The sequence below is a fragment of the Psammomys obesus genome, unplaced genomic scaffold (genome assembly GCF_907164565.1).
Source record: "Psammomys obesus unplaced genomic scaffold, mPsaObe1.curated_primary_1811, whole genome shotgun sequence".
Classification (NCBI taxonomy): domain Eukaryota; kingdom Metazoa; phylum Chordata; class Mammalia; order Rodentia; family Muridae; genus Psammomys; species Psammomys obesus.
In genome coordinates this window covers 2,181,833-2,198,673 of record NW_026593286.1, presented here as the reverse complement: position 1 = coordinate 2,198,673, position 16,841 = coordinate 2,181,833, and the positions used below count along the sequence as shown (strand labels likewise).

Here is a 16,841-nt window from a genome sequence, read left to right as displayed (position 1 = left end):
GAAGCCAGGTGACATGTTGAGTTAGAAATGGTGCTGGCACTCATCGTGGACTTCAGGCACGAGCTCTTCCGTTTTAAGGCTGGGTCCCACTCTGCAGCACTGGCTGGCCTGGGGCGTGCTATGTGGACCAGGCTGCTGCTGCCCCCTGAACACTGGAGTAAAGAGACGCAGCACTGCCCGCTGGCCGCAGTCCGGGCAAAGCTTTAAGGGACACGCTTGCACCGTCCTCACTGCAGTTACGGCCTTGGCTTGATCACGTTGTCTTCTTGACCTGGATGCCTGTCAGTCTTTACCAGCAGCAGCCATTGCTTGGTAACATTTTGCTGTGAAATCTGGCTCACTGACTTCCAGCTGCCTGACAAACTCACTGCGCTCCTGCTCGGCCCAACCTCAAAACCACCGATCCCAAAGACGTCGCTGACACTCGAGTATACAAGGGGTCGATTTGCCCCAGATAACTGAGCTGCTCCAGACCATCCAGCAGTGGCTGTAGCTTTCCCGGCACTGCCGTGGCCACCAGGTCTTGTAGAAAACATTCCCCCTTGGGGACCTGGCCAACCGGCAAACCAGTGAAGAATACACTTCATCTCCTGGAAGTGATGTACGACATCACAGGAGGGACGAGCTGGCAATGTCAGCTGGCACTGAAGGTAACACAGAAGAGAAGGATGGTGGCACTGATGAGGAAGATGGTTCCAGTGGCATCTTCCTTATTTTTCCTCAGAGGGTGCCCACAGATCACAAGAGTCCTTCAGCAACAACCCCCTTAGTTTCTTCCACATTTCCTGAAAACCCTCCACAATGACATTTTTTTATGGCAGGAAATGAAGCTGAACCCTTCTTCTCTGTGGTTCCCGTTGTCTTCATGATGGGCTTTCACAGTGCAGCAGCAAGAGCCAGGGCCTTAGAGAGCAGATGCACCTGGTGTGGGAGAGAGGAGCACGCTGTGCAGCCATGGGCACTGGGGTGGGGCTTCCTCTGGTGTGGGACCAGTGAGTGCAGTGGTATCTGCCTGTCTCCTGCCCAGCCTCCTTGGTGGACCACAGTCAGACCCTAGTCAGGGCCTGGGGCAGAGCTGGGGTTTTCCAGTGCGATGGTCCCAGTGCTGCTGTGGCAGGAAGGGTGTTGTTTGTGGATCCTGGGCTTGGGTTTCCAGGGGCTGATGCTGATGAGCTTCTGCCCAAGGCTTTTCCACCACAGTGCTCATCTTCTTCCCAGTTTTGTTCATCAGATGGGGTCGGCACACCCCTTGGCCTTTCTCAGGAAGCCTTTGTTCCCTGAGTCTTGACTCTTGGTGTTGGCTCATGGTAAGGTTTGCAGAGTTTCTGAAACATGCTGCCTTGGGGCAAGGTTCCTGACCATCAGGATGAGGCAGTGAGCAGACAAAACCTCCCTCAGACATGCTGACCCTCTCAGCACTTCCAGTCCAGGGAGAGCAGCATCCTCACGGAGATGCCATGGGGTAGGGCAGGTTTCCCATTAGGGCTCTGGAGGTGGACTTCAAAGAGGGAAGGGTGTCTTGGACACTGTACTTTGGGCAATTATCTGCCCATGGGGGAACATGTTTACCTAAAAGCTGGCATTCCTCTACCATCCCATACCTATAACAAATGCCCGAAGACTAGCGTCTAAGGAAGGCAGAAAGACATATGGGAAGTGAGGAGCAGAAGACGTCTGGAGGCAGGACTCTGAAGCAGTTGATGTTAGGGATGAGCCAGAGCATGGGGTCTCAGCACTTACCCGGAGGTAGGCCTGTTCTTTCCTGTGCTCCCGGCAGGACTGCCCAGACTCTATTCCACGTGGCTATGCAGGGAGCCGCAATGACTGAAGCTGCTATCTGGGACAGCAGAACCGGGGAAGAGATGCTTGGAGGGTCGCATGCTGACTTTCTTATGTTTTCACTAAGAGGTATTGCTCCTGTCCGTTGATTAGAACTGCTCGTGACTCAGCTGCATAACAAGGGTGTGGACAATGTGGGGATCCAGTTGAACATTTATGAACGATAAGGTTCCTGCAACACGTTCTATGCCAATGCATTAAAACACATAAAACTAAGATGGAATGAAGGGCTGTCTTAGAAATTGAAAATTAGCATTACTGCTCTGAGATGCAAATCAAGAGAAATGCATAGGAAACAATAGAAGAAGATTAAAAAATATTCACCTGTCGTGGCTGGATCCCATCATGGTGTCCTTGGATTGATATTGCATGTGTGTATGAGAGCGAGAGAGATTATTTCTGAATCGACTCAGGGATGGATAACTAGGTACGCAATAACAGAGACGCTGGCCTCTAGAGACCAGAGACGGGAGGGAAGCACTAGAGGGAAGGCGCGGACACCCTGTCCTATTCTCCGGCTCTTTCAAATCTGCAAACAGATGCTCAGGTCTGGTCCCTTTAGCCATAGAAGCTCATTCCCTGGGATTTTCTTCCCAACACAAAAATGCAACAGAGAAGAGGCAACGTCCGAGGTCAGGAATTGGGGTGCTGTTTCACTGGGGAAGAGAGATGCCTGCCAGCCAATAGGGACAACACCCAATGGCCACCAGACTGTTAAAACTGTTGGAGAATGTGACAAAGATGAGGTCATTTGTCATTGTAAGAGGCTAAGGGTGTCACAGGAAGATAGATGCTTTGATTCAGGTCTGGTGGTGCATGCTGGTGATGCCGCTACTTCGGAGACGGAGGCAGGAGGATAGCCACCCTGGGCTACATAACAAAACACTGCTGTGCTGCTTTTAAAATGGGAAATAAATGCTGTGTAGGAATAGATATATTTAGAGTTTATGATCCAGAGTCCATGGCTATGGGGCACCTGCCGTGTTGGGCAAGAGGTTGGGGTGGGCATATGTGTCTTCAAAGCACGGTGCTGTGGAAGCTCACCTCCATCCAGAGACCCTCTCCCCTGAGCCCAGCAGCTGTGCCTGGCTGTGTGGAGGCAGGGGGGTGGCATCTTCCACATGCAGAGATGGACACAATGACATTTTGAAGGTGCAGGCGAGGCCAGCATGCCAAGGAAGCTGGAGCAAATGGCAGGTCATGGGATCTAGGCTGGCAAAGAGTAGAGGTTTTGAAGAGTAAGAGGTTAATTTCAGATATTCTTTAGCAGGTGCTGGGGCATCTTCTTTAACATGAGTGCTGAAAGGGCCGGTCCTAGGAGCTGGCCAGGTACTGTTTAGCTAGGTTTATATAGGAGTCCTCATTCGAATGTTCTGTCTTCAGAGGCTCTGAGGCCTTTGCACTGTTCTGCCAAAAGTAGGGAGGATGACATCTGAAAGAAGGCCCTGGATAGCCTATATGACTTGGGAGCACAGAAAGGCCAAGAGAGGGGGCCAGGTGACCACAGAGACTGACCTGAGCAGATTCAGTCAGTGCCAGGTGAACTGAGGCTCACCATGAGCTTTTGCTGGAGTGGCTAAACAGGCCACCTCTTGTTTGTCTTGGGACACAGCCGACTGCCAAATGGTCTGGGAGCCCAGAGCAAAGAGCATTCCAAATGCATGCAGTGCCTCTGAGTTTGTCTCGATTTATCCCAGTTCCATGCGAGCATGGCGTGATACACATCTCCCGCTAACTGAAGCCCATGCCCTGTGTGGTGCTGGTGCAGGGGAGCATGGGGGTGGGGAGAAGCATTTCCTAGCTCCATCTAATTTAAAGCACCTTTGGCTGAGTGAGGCAGTGAAAAGGATGTGGCTAAAACAAATAAAAATCATTGCAGGATCAAAGCGCATGCACAAATGTATTCCTTCTGGAAGCAGCATCTCCTCCTCCTCCTCCTCTTTCTCATTCCCCAGAATCTTTCTCTCCCCACTCCTACCAACTCCTAGAGGCAAACAACCAGGATGTCCTTTGCTCCTCGGGAGCCCTGGTACGGTTTTATTATTATTATTGTTATTATTTATTCTGACTGATGGGGTGACGGTACTGCATGAGGCCTTCCTGATTTCGTGATGGGCGTGAATAAATGATGCGAAGTGTCACACTAATTAGAGCTTTTTATGAACAGTTCAAAGTTAGAGCTATTGGTGAGGGCTTGTTTGAAGCACAGAGCCCAGGGACATCAGGATTTTATCAGTGACCTGCAGCTTCCATCTCCTGTCATCGGCATATGGACAGTGCCTGGCTGCTGCTGAGTGGAATTTTCTGTGAGGTCTCCATTGTAGAGAAACTCTGATGCCATCCCATCCTGATGTCCGTGTTGGCATCAGTGTGGCCAGCACAAGGCATAGTTCTCACCAGGGATCCCGCAGAAAGTACACCTCGCCTGGAGGTCTTGGGTGGCTTAGGCCTCTGGTTGCTAGGATGGTGGGGTCAGGCATGTTCGTTCCTATGATGGGAAGCAATAGGGAGCCATGGGGCAGGCCTTGGTGCAATCAGTGTTCTCTCCCTTGCTGTCACAGGCTTCTTCCCTGACTCTGCCTGCTGGTAACTCTTCTTGCAAAGGCCTCAAGCTGCGCAGGTCCACACCATCACTCTCTGTCCATGGAGAAGAGATATCCTCTCAACAGCCAGTAAGTACCTTTTTTTAGGGTAGGGCTTTGATTGGCTATGCTCAGTCAATTGTCCAGTCTTGGACCAATACTGTGCTCAGAAACATGGAGGCTATGATTGACTACATTGGAGCACATGCTAATCTGAAGCGTGGCAAGGCAGTGGGGCCTGTGATTGCCAGTCCCAGGAAAATCATGTGTCTGAAGTGGACTGTGTGGTCTAGTTATAAGAGGGCCTGTGGGCAGTAAATCGAAAATGGTCAAAGGCTCAGAGGTTGCTTACCTTGTCCAGTGAGAGGGCAAAGCAAGCAACATCAATGTTCTCTGAAGAAAAGGAACCAGGGGCCAACAGGTTGGGGACATGCCTCTCTGAACCCCTCTGAGTGTTGGCAACTGTGGTTCTTGGTCGCAAGGTTTTTACTCTTTGCTCAGTTGGCTCCATTGCTGTGGGCCTGTGATGAGGCAGGGTGTCATTTTGGCAGGAGCATGGGTTGCATTTGCACACTGTGCTAGCCAGGAAGCAGAAGGATGGGGAGGAAAGGCCTCCAGACAAGGCACATGCCCCATAATCATATTCCTAGTGACCCACTGTGGCCACGCCCTATTGTCTAATGTCCATTTAGCTAGGACTTCATCAAAAGATTACCTCATTGATAAAGCTAGAACCCTCATGGTCAGATCACCAGGTGCGCTCCTGAGCACCGCTGTGCGCAGAGCACCTGCCTGCCATAGAATGAGTTACTTACCTACCCCTTCTTGACTCTTTGATGACAGGGGGCATGTTTTCTTTTTCATGTGTGTTGATGTGCTACCAACAGAACAGAGCCTAGAACTCAGGGGATCATAAATAAGTAACAGAAAACATCCCTGGAATAGAGATTGGCCATTTTAGCTGGGTAAAAATCATTAACCAAAGTGACCAAAAATAGTTTCAGAGTAAAACTGATTAAAAACAGGTAGAGAATGGGGCCAGAGATATGGCTCAGCAGGTAAGAGCATTGCTGTTCACCCAGAGGACTGGGGTTTCCTTCCTGGCACCCACATGGCAGTTCTCAACCATCTGCCACTCCAGTTCTCAAATATCCAGCACCCTCTTCTGGCCTCTGCTGGCACGCGGCATGGGTAAGTAAGGTAGATAGACATTTATGAGGCAAAAAAAAAACAAAAACAAAAACAAAAACAAAAACATGTAAAATAAAAAATGAATAAATATTTAAAAATAGGTGTATGGGGAAATCATTCATGGTTTTTTTTTTTTTTTAAGTTTAGAACAGCATACATTCAAAACAGAATCTGTTGAAGATTGTGGCTTACATTTAAAACAACCACAACTGTGTCCTTTCAATGTATGTGAGAAGATAGAGAGTAGACAGACTAGCAAAGCATAGAGCCATGACACAGAGGCCGTAGAAAGGCTAGATGAGGTCACGGAAGGAAAGCCCAGTGTACTAAGAATGGGAGGCTGTATCCCATCATACCTGCCACCTTTCTGCGCCTTTGTTGCCTTACAGTTGTAACGCATCTGTGCTGCTAACTGCCTCAGCTCCCCTCAGCCGCGCAGCAGCAGTCACAGGGACACCTGTCCAGACGCCCCTCACTTCCCCGCTTCCGGGAGTGGGAAGCATGTGGCTTCCATCTGATGGTTCTTTGGGGTCTGCTCAATAAAGACGTCCACCTGTTGTGGGTGGGACGTATGGCATACTACGTGTGAGTAAGGCCGAAGACGAAGACCAGGCTCCCACTGTCTGAAGCGGGCACTGAGACCAGTGTGGCCTGTTCTGGAGCTCCACGAGAAGCAGCCAGGGCTTGGCCAGGGAGGCATCAGTCTCCCGTCTCCCTGTGCTCAGCTCTGCCTTCCTCACTTCCCAGGATCCCCTAAGAATCCTGCACCGTGACCTTCAGCTCAGCTTCTCTTTCTGTAGAGCCCCATGACCAGGCTGGCTTGCTCTTTGCAGGTTCTTCACCTGTGAACCCCCCTCCAAAGATCCTCGACCTGTGAGCCTCACCCCATCCCCTCCCCCAGATCCTCCACCTGTGAGGCAACACCCCTATCCCAAGGTCCTCCAGCTGTGAGGCTGGCTCTCCCTCTAGGCCCTGCCCCTGTGAGGCTCTCTCTCTTCCCAGGTTACAGGGCTGGGATGAAATAGAATGTAAATATGAAATGTTTTCTGGAGGTTTCTAGAAAGCAAGGAATGTGTGGTAGTGGATGATGCTGTTGGTGAGACATCTGCTGAGACCATGGTACCTTAGGGTTACTTTAAGAACCATAGTGCTGGACAAACCCAGTTCAGCAGTCCCTGAACTGGGTCCTGAAAAGGGCGCTGCCTGCTGGAATGCTGCCACATGCATCTCATGTGGGCTCCTGGGCTAGTCCTTGTGGAGGGAAACAGACACCCCTCCAAGGGGAGACCCCAGTTATGTGCTTATAAAACATGTTCCCCAGGATTGTCTGTCTAATACGTTTTGAGCAGACTCATGGTCAGAGCACCACACCTGGCCCTGTGTGGATAAAGACTTGCTCACAGGGCTCATAGCCTTCCCACAGACATGGATGACACAACCCAGCAGGGAGACCTGAGGAGGACCAGCTGTCTGGGCATGAAGAGAAAGCTTCCCCAATAGGGTGGGTTGGCTCTTGGTGACAGAATCCCTTAGGGATACAGCTGGCTTGAGGAAAGGATGGTGTTCCCCGTTTCTCCTGGTTTTCCAACAGGGCTGTTAGTTTAAAAATAGGCAGGTATTTTGGGGGCCAGGGGCAGGAAAGAGGCAGCCGTAGGAAGGAGCTGTGGGCTGGGTGTGGGTGTAGTCAGGGCTAGGCGGTGTCCTTGAAGGCAGGTCATGCCGGAAGGGCAGGTCAGGGTGGTCCTGGCCAGCTTCCTAACTGAATCAGAGTTCTTTATAGGTCAAGGAAATCAGGTTAGTGCCTCTATTTACCTTGGCACAGAGTCAGTACTGAGTCGCTCACACGTGTGGCTCCACTGCTCGCTTTCCTAGCTCCTCTGGCTTCTGGCAGGTTGGCCTACTGAAATGGATGCTTCTGTTTTGGGGTGCAGAAGCCAGATGATGACCTCCCTCCCTATGAAAACTGAGCTGTGCCTCCTGTGTCTTGTAAAATGGACACTCTTCGAGGCTCCACACAGACCAGCGTTTTCTACCTATAATTCTAGATTATCTGTCTGGTGGGGTCACCCTATCCATACCTGCTGCTTGCCAGGGCTCCACTGTAGTGGTGGGGGCAGGGCCCCAATTTGTGATTGGACCTGGTATAGACAGCCTGGGGGCCAAATCTGGCTGCGTGTGTGTGTGTGTGTGTGTTACACCCTGTGTTATACCTATGACCTTCCTCCAGGGAATGCTTCCTGCACTTGCCCATCGTTAGGGAGTGCAGCCTCTGTACCAGTCTAGTGCTTGGGCAGGGTACTGAGGTGTGCCTCATGGAGACTGATCACTTTGCAAGGTCATCACACCACCTTGAAAGCGCAACCACAGTGCTTCCAGCTCTCAGCCCCAGTGACCTGTCTTCTCCACGGCCTGTCCTAGCTTAGGGTGAGTTGACCACATTTTCCTATGACCTATGACCTAGGTGGTTGAGTTTCATCAAATTGCCGGGGAAGATTCACCATCACGCGTGGCTGGAGGAAACTCAAGTGCTTTAGGCCAAGGAGAGAGTCTGATGTGGAAGGACCTCAGAGCTTACCACTCCAACCCCAACTTAGCCATGGGCGCTAGCTCAGGCCCAAGTGTGGGTTCTCCAGGCTTACACTGTAGCACCCCAATACATGGGGGTCTGTTCTCACGGTGAGGGGGAGGCTGTGTGATTCTAATCTGAGCAGCTGAGACGAAAACCAGAACAGGCCCCCGTTAGGAACCGCTGTTGGCTTAGCCTTGGGGAGACTTCAGCGTGGAACTTGCCTCCCAGTGCTTAAATTCATTGTACTAAGTGGTTTGGGCTTTATATGCTCTGGGGCTCTCAGTCCGGGAAGAAACCTTTTAATAAGTCATTACTAAAACCATTTGCCTTTCGACTGTTTGCACGCACAGTTCTTGAAATATCTGCTTCTTAATTCTCCGGGATATTGATCTTTAGCAGTATGCTTTCCCCGTTGAGGCCCATCACCCTGTTGTAAAGCTGCCGTGGTGAGTTGAAGGCTTGTGCAGGCATGGAGGGCTGTGGACCCCTCCTCCACCATCCAGGCCCACCCTGGAGGAAGGGGAGAGGCATTCCTGTCTCTCTGCCAAGCCTGGAGGGCCAGGAGCTGTAAAGTATCCACGTAAAGTTGGAAAGAGAGTTCCTGGAATGTCAGAACTTCCCCCATGGCAGCATGGGCTGGGCCTGCGGGGCTTCTCTGAGTGTGGCTGGGGCACACTCCAGAGCTTCCGCTGCCTTGATAGCTCATGCCTGGAACAGATACCTGGCCTGGCCCAGCATGAGTGATGGTCTCTCGTGGTGTTAGTAGGCCTGGAGACCCAAAGCAAAATGCATGAGTGTGGCCCCTTCTACACAAGGTTCCCACACCTATCAGAGTGGCGGTGCTGCTAAAGGGGCACTAGGCAAGTGCAGGTCCTGTCCGGCTGTCCTGGCCAGCAGCCTAGCGTATTTGCTTTCCGTCTTTTGTTGATGGTGTTAGGACACAAGCAGAGAGTGGTCACTATGTCTGCACTTAGGCAAGCTAGGCTGGAACCAGCTGACTCCCGAGTAGACCCTGACTCCCTGGGGTGTTCCTGGGAAGTGTGGGGGAGTCTGTCGGCTTGCTGCTCTGCTGGCATTGGAAGCCCAGAGGAGACCTGTGCCTGTGCCCGCCACACTCCCTGGCTTGTCTGTGATCAGCACTCTTTATTGCTGGCACTGGGGATTGGTGCCCCAGCACAGGAGGCAATGAGGTACCCACTGTAGTTCCACATCAAGCACTTTCTTGGTGTGGGACATGGCTGGGAGCTGGGCACAGTGACCAAGAGGTAGAGGGGATTGGCTCCAGCTCCAGGGAGCCCTGTCTTTTAGTGAAAGGGACAGATATCAACCACATACTATTTAAAACTCTGTGTGTGTGTGCGTGCATTTTCATAGCTGGCTTTTCAATGTACTTGCAACCTGTTTTGGAATATGGTTTGGTGAGAGGTTTTTTGTTTGTTTGTTTGTTTTTGTTTTTGTTTTTAGAGAGAGACAGTGTGTGTGTCTGTGTGTGTGTGTGTGCTCGTGCGCTTGCAGGGGCTCATGTGTATGCGTGGTTATATGTAAATGCCTGAGATCAAGGGACAGCATTGAGAGCCTCTCATTGGCTCAGACCTTGCTCACTAGGCTAGACTGAGTGGAATATAATGCACCATCATGCCTGGCTTTTTATAAAAAGTGGGTTTTGAGGATGGAACTCAGGGTCCTCAAGTTTGCATACACTTTGCTCACAGAACCATCTCCCATCCCATAATAGATGTTTTGCCTGGAGTGGCCCATGTGGTGCTTGATATGTTACTTTTGCTCCCTCTGTTTTTTTTTTTTTTTTTTTTTTCATGTATCTGAGCTGAAGTGCAGCATGACTAGAAATGTCTGGAGGCTTGGTGTTCCCCCTGTGGTGAGTCTTTGGGGCCCAGGGCTCTGGGCTCCATGCTGTCCATCTGGAGCTTGGGAGACGCTGTGGCCTGCTGGGAGGTGAGAGAGGTCTTCCCCATTGAGGGGAAGGAAGGAGGCTCCAGACTCCTTCAGCAATATTTGTGAGCTCAGCCTTGGAGCTGAGGATCAACCTTCAGTGGTCAGATGGAGCTTCTGTTCCAGGAACGGAGGTATTTGAAGTCTGGGAATTTTGTTTTCTGGCAACTTCAGCTTCCTAATGTGTGGGTGGCCTTCCTATACACTTACACATAAAACCCAAGCAACCCTCAGCTCTCTTAAAGGGGAAGGGGAGTAAGGTGAGTGGAACCGACTGTGAAGTGTCTCTTTCTTCTGGGACATTCCATCCAGCAGTTTCAGTGTTTTTTGAAGAAGAAGGTGGCAGAGAGCAATGGTGGATAGGAGGCAGCCAGGAGCCATGGTTGATAAAGGGTGAGAAATGGCCCCACTGGTCCAGAACAGAGGATTTGGGGTGTCTTTTTTGCTCTTATTGTTTTGAGGCAAGGTTTTGCCATGTGGCTCAAACTCACAGCAATCCTCCTGCCTCAGCCTCTCAACTGCTGAGATTAGAGGCAGAGCTGCCTTGTCTGCCTGGGGTGTCTTCTTTCTTATGGCCTCAGAAAGCCCTGAGGCACCCACGTCCTGCTGAAAGTTTACCCCAGGGTTGACTCGCTGCGTCTGCAGCTGAAGGAGTTTGCCTTGGTGTTTTCTGTCGGAACCAAGTGTGTCTCAAACAACTCACGGGTGCACTCTGCTCCTCTTCCGGTGGCTTGCTGTGTCGGGTCGCATCACGAGGCCGCGGGATTCAGGGAATCTCCTTGACCCGACTTTGAAGGCTAAGTGAGATTTAAGGCATTTTTCTCCCCACGAGCCGACCGGTGTGAGATGCGAGCGGGTTCTGCTTCCTGAGGGGGCGAAGGAAGCTGCTCCTGTGAAAGAACTGCCGTAGCCACGTGGGCCGAGCGTCTCAGCTCAGAAAATAGACCTGAACGTCGAGACACTTGTTTTGCGTCACGGCTCCTCGGGGGGCACAGACTCTGGTGGGAAGGCAGATTTGCGATCTGCTCACGTGGAAGGGGTGAGCGGTGAGAAAAAAGTACTGTGACTGCACAAGTCGAGAAAAACCGTTTGGCCCAACCTCAGGGTAATCAGATAAAAACTGTTCAGGATGTCTGAGCACGGTACCTGCAGAGACTGAAAAAAAATAAAATAAAAGCGTAATACAGACGCTGTTCTAAAAAAAAAAAAAAAAAGAAAACAACTCAGGAGCTGTGGGCCTGTCAGCCCACAGCCTTCCGATGGGTCTTGCTGCCGAGGGAAACGCAGGCAGCCCTTTTCTTTCTGGTTCTCTGCCCGCACTGATAGTAATTGACTGTTGCCTGTTATGATTCCCCACAGAAATGGGAATAGCAGCCCAGAGTCTTAAAACAATGTCCTTTGATCTGAAAATTCCAGGAAATAAAACACCTTTGCAGTTGTGGAGTCCAGACGGGACCTTGTTTCCAGAGGCCTGAGGCTGCTGCTCCCCTGGACCTGCAGGTCTTGGGTACATTCTGGCTCCTTCCTGCTTGGTTGTTTGACAGTCAGGGGCTGTGAATGAGGCAGGCCCTCATGTCAGTGACTCAATAGTCCTAACAGGACCCAGGACTAGGTTACAGGCTCTACGGTCCTCCTTTCCCCACCTTTCTCAGGGCTAAGCCGCCCTCTCCGCATGACAGCGTCTGTGTGATGTTCGAATATTCTGCTAGAAGCGGCCATGCAGGAAGCCTGGGTGCTGTCAGGTGGAGAGTGCCCTGCACTAGCTACCCTGCCCCACCCTGACCCCTGACCAAATGGCCAGTTGGATGGATGAACTAGGACTTATGGTCTAAGTTGGGTCTCTAGCCACTTTGATATACCCAAGTTCAACTTCAAAATATATATTTAGAGAGAGGCCTTTAAGTCAAAATGAGGTTATCAGGGTGCTCCAATCCAATGTGACTGGTGCCCTTATAAAGAGGTGGTGACTGAGGCAGATCCACAGAAGGACAGGGAGAAGGTGGTATTTATAAACCAATACGAGGGCAGGGAGAACGTGGTATTTATAAACCAATGAAGGAGATGCCAACCCCCGGGACACCAGAGCTGTGGGCTTCTGGCCTCCAGACCGGGCTCTGTTCTGTTGATTGGGAGAAGCTGCTTCGGCATTTGAGGGGCTTTGCCACAGCAACCATGCTGAGTGCTGGCCAGTGAGGCCTTCCCCCACAGACTCCTAAACTTATCACAACACAAGGCACCAACAGAGCTTGCCTGAACCTAGAAAAATAGAAAAACTGCATGTGAGCATTTCAGACAGTGGAATTCAGAGCATCCTCTGTGTTGGAGGCCCTGACCCCTACCTGGAAGCCCTCTGTATTCCATAACAAACATGACCCCCAGGTATGGCCTTTGCGGGGCTGATGAGTGGTCTCTGGGTGTAGCATGGGCCTTTTCAAGTTCCCTGTGACCTCTGAGTAACTGGCTGGGACACAGATGATGGGGGGAACATTCTGTATGCTGGGGATCTGCTCAGGTCTCCACTGTGAAGCTTGCTAGGTGCTTGCTCTGATGAGTCTCTTTGAGGGCTCAGCAGGTACACTGCCTGTTGGCAGGCAGGCTCATTTCCTATACAGTGGGAACAATATTCTCCTAGGCCACATGGGTTCCAAAAGCAGCTATTTTTTTATGGCACCTCCATGAAGATGCGTGTTTTTTTGTTTTGCTTTGTTTTGTTTTTAAATCTGTTGCCTTGCAAGAAAAAGCTTCCAAGTGTGAATGATATTTTCTTATGCCCAAGGTTCCTTTGACATTAAGGCTCCCTAGATCCTGAAGACAGAGACACACTCCAGTGTCTGGAAGATAGACCCAGTCATGGGAACTGTGCCTGCTCAGTTTCCACCTTTCTGGGCTAGCTTGAGAAGCTGCTGGGCCTCTGCCTGGCACAGGTAGGCACATGTCAAACTCGGCTCCCCCCCCCCCCCCCCCCCCCCCCCCCCCACCCTTGTGCTGTAGAGAGGCTGTGGCTGTTTTGGGAAAGGTCTGACCAGCGGCAGGTGAAGGGGGCAGTTACCCCCCCCCCCCCCCAGGTTATATGCTCCCAAGGCTCCAACTGTACAGTGCTCAGGTGTCCCCACAGCACGGACAGCTGTGGTCAGCCAGGAAATACGCCCTGAGCTGTGCTTCCCCTCTGTCCTCTACTCCTTTCCTCTGACTTTTTCCTGAGTCACAGTCCTCCATCAAGCGCCATGATCTCTGCCTCAGGCTCTGTTTACAGTGGGACACCACTGGGGCAGCAGTGCCGTTCCTGAAGGCCACTGTGCCTGGTTCCAGTGTCCTTTCTGCACCAAGGTCCTGGGGCTCACCTATTCATCAGAGCCAGCCATAAGCTTTCTGTCTGCCTCACCCTCTCCTGGGAGATACCATGGGGCTGAAGGACCCCCCAACTCATTTCTGCACCTTTAATTCTTTTCTCTTCTTCTTCTCTTTTTTTTTTTTTTTTTTTTTGCTTTTCACCATTATTAAATTACTTAAAAAAACACACTCTTCATAATTTTCACAAAGTAGTAAAGTAAAAAAAAAATCCACATTCACGTGTGTACACATGTATCCACACATATGTGCACACACAGATACAAAGGTAGGCTCAGGGAAGCCAGGTGGCTTGTGTCATACCACAGAGCAATTAGACTGTGGGGATACATGCCAACTATTGTGGCTCCAAAGTCTGTTTGATTCTATTTATTTATTTGTCTGTTTATTTATTCATCGGATTCCCTGTGACTGAAATTTCAGATAGTTGTGTGCTGCTACATCTGATAGATGTAGATGCTGGGTACTGGGAATCAAACTTGGGCTCTGCAAGAGCAACCAGTGCTCTTAGCTGCTGAGCCATCTCTCCAGCCCTTTCTGTGCATTTTAAAAGGAGGTAAAATTACCTGCCTGTTGGCATTGCTTAAAGGACTAAATTGGGTAAGATGTTTGAGGTTCCTGGCCCAAAATGTGGCAGCTCAACTGAGTCAGCTGTAGGTATGGTGGAGGTGCCAGAAGTACTAAGCTGGAAGGAAGCACTGGGGAAGCAAGCACAAGCACTCAGGTTCTGAGTCTTTGAGGAATGCCACCAAACCTTTAGGTGCCTACTGGGGGATTGTTCCAAGGAGGAACAAGTATGGAATGGGAGAAAGAGCTCTTCAGATGCAGCAGTTCCCTCCGGGGCTGGCCCAGGCCAGTGCCTGCTTTGAGCTGGACTTGCCCTCAACTTCTCCTCCAGCCACTCACACTCCGTCTAGCCCATTGAGAGGAACACAGTGTAGTTGTAAAACCTGCTTTTGGGAAAGCTAAGAATTACGGGGAATGACATTAATTTAAAACCTTTTAAGGAGCCAGTTCACCTGTGAAAGTGCTCCCTTGGCGACAGCCTTCCTGTGCGGAAAGCTGCCTGGCCTTTAAAAGGATTTTAATTAATGCTGCTGAGAAACACACGGATGGCATTTAAGGCTGAAGAGAAGGAGCAAAAGGCAACAGTCAGGAGTTTTACGGTTGAAGCTAGTTTGCTTAAAGGCGGCTGAATCGATCCCGCTCATTTTGCCTCTGGCCACAGCCAAGAATAAGTGGGGCTGAGGGGATCCTGCTGACCTCAACCCCAACCTCAGGATGGAATGGCTGCCTCCAGAGGACCTTCGCCATTGGAGTTCAGTGGTCTTTTGGGGACTCCTCCTTTGATACCTTACTGGGTGGCAACCCTCTCACTGCCTGCCCAGTGTGCTGTGACCTGAACTTGAACTCCACTCTCCTTGAATAGATGCCCAAGCCTGAGGGGTGGGTGGGAAAGTGGGTGAAAGCCAACTGGGCAGGCGCCACGGGCAGAGCTGCGTCAACAGTAAGCCTTTCTCCTCTCACGGCAAAGAAGAGCTGGCTGTAGCCCTTCCTGTGGTCTCTTTCTCATCCTCTTCACCGTCAAGGTCCAGGGTTGAGGGAGCACTGCCACCAAGTCTCTGTTTGTGTGAGGGGACAGAAGGTGACACAGGTGACTGAGGGCCATGCCTGCTCCAGCCAGGAAGAGGGAGAGAGGAAGAGAGCACACAGGTCCACTGGCCTCTCTTTCCACTTTGCCAAAGGTCAGCCTGGGGCAGTTTTCAGCCGGAGCATTTCTAGGTCAACTTCTGAAATTACCCAAATGAGGCAGAACATGGAGGAAACACTACCAGCCACATTCAAAGGCTAAATTTCTGCACCTGTGGTCTACACACGTTTGCCTCATAGAAAGTGGATTTGGGAAGAGTAGGCTGAATGTGAGAGGTAGAGCCTGCCCTACCAGCTCGATAAACACGGCACAGGCTGGGAGTCAGGTAAGGGATCTGGCAAAAATCAATGAACCAGCTGGGCACAGTGGCTCATGCCTGTAACCCCAGGATTTGGGGAGGCAGAGGCTGGGGGATCTATGTGAATTTGAGGCCAGCCTGGTCTACAAATTGAGTCCAGTCAAAAAAAACCAACAAAACAAAACAAAACAAAAAATTTAACCAACCAACCAACTAAACAACTAACCAAACCCTCCCCCCAACTCCCAATGAACCAGAATGGTAAATAGGATGCAGTCTTACCCAAAGTTCCCACAATAAGGACTCTTCTAGAAGGGCTACCAGGCTACTGTGGGAGACTTGAAGAAATGCAGAAACCAGCTTAGGACCCTCAGTAGACCCCACCATCAGCCTATGAGGTGGTGGGAAGGCCAGAGGGTGTCTGGATGCTAGGAGTGGGGGCGGGGCTCCTGTGGAGAGCACTGTGCTTGTCAGCAGCACTGAGGACTCTTGGGAGCCTGGCCTCTCTGTACTGAGAGGGTGGGAGTCCCAGGGCAAGGTTTCTCTGAGAAATGCTGTGTTCCCAGAATGCTTTGGGGTAGACAAAGAGACCCTGAGCTGTGGGAGAACCAGCTTGAGGCCAAATATGAAAAAAGGAAACACATGCAGGAGAGTTCACACCAAGAGGCAGAAAATGAGGGATTTGGTGGCTGGGCTTTCTCTTTTTATAATGACTTTTTTTTTTTTTCTATGAACTAACTCAAGTCCTGTGAGAACTAGACCAGTCTGTCCTGTGGGCAGCAACCAAATAAACTGCCTTATACCACCTTCCACGTAAGTTACTCAACTACAGTGGGTCCTCCAGGGACTACAGTCAGGACTGCCATGTACCCAAATAAATCTAAGTTTATATACTATGAAGATGGCTGCACTCCTGCACTCCCTGTCCCTATCCAACCAAGCTATGGGGTCAGCCTTGGTGCCCAGCAGCAGAGGATGAATGGAGGAAGTGTTAACACACCACAAAGACAATGGAGTTAGGGCATTTGCAGGAAAATAGATGGAACCAGACATCACTGTGGTAAGTATAATAAGTCAGACTGGGGGGGGGGGAGAAGATCTGATCCATCAGGATTCCTTAGTAGAAGAGACTTAAAGATGAGCCATCAGCCTAGGGCTGGGTGAGAGGACATTCCACACCTGTGGGACACCCCTTCTTCGTCTGTCCTGGCTAGCAGTGGGAGTTAGTTGGTTCTGGGGATCGAACTCAGAGTCTTAGGCTTAGCAGCAAGCAGCAAGCACCTTCGCTCGCTGAACCATCACACCAGCCCTTCGTTTTTGAGATAGGAAGTGATTCCATTTCCCATAAGGCAAATATGTCAGCCAGCTTTCTTTCTTTCTTTCTTTCTTTCTTTCTTTCTTTCTTTCTTTCTT

The 16,841-nt window shown here is 50.8% G+C and overlaps 1 pseudogene; it reads right to left on the bottom strand.

Annotated features, from left to right (window-relative positions):
• Nucleotides 1-282: 282 nt before the first annotated feature.
• On the bottom strand, nucleotides 283-705 carry LOC129683568 (uncharacterized protein C14orf119 homolog; annotated as a pseudogene).
• Between the last annotated feature and the right edge of the window lie 16,136 nt (nucleotides 706-16,841).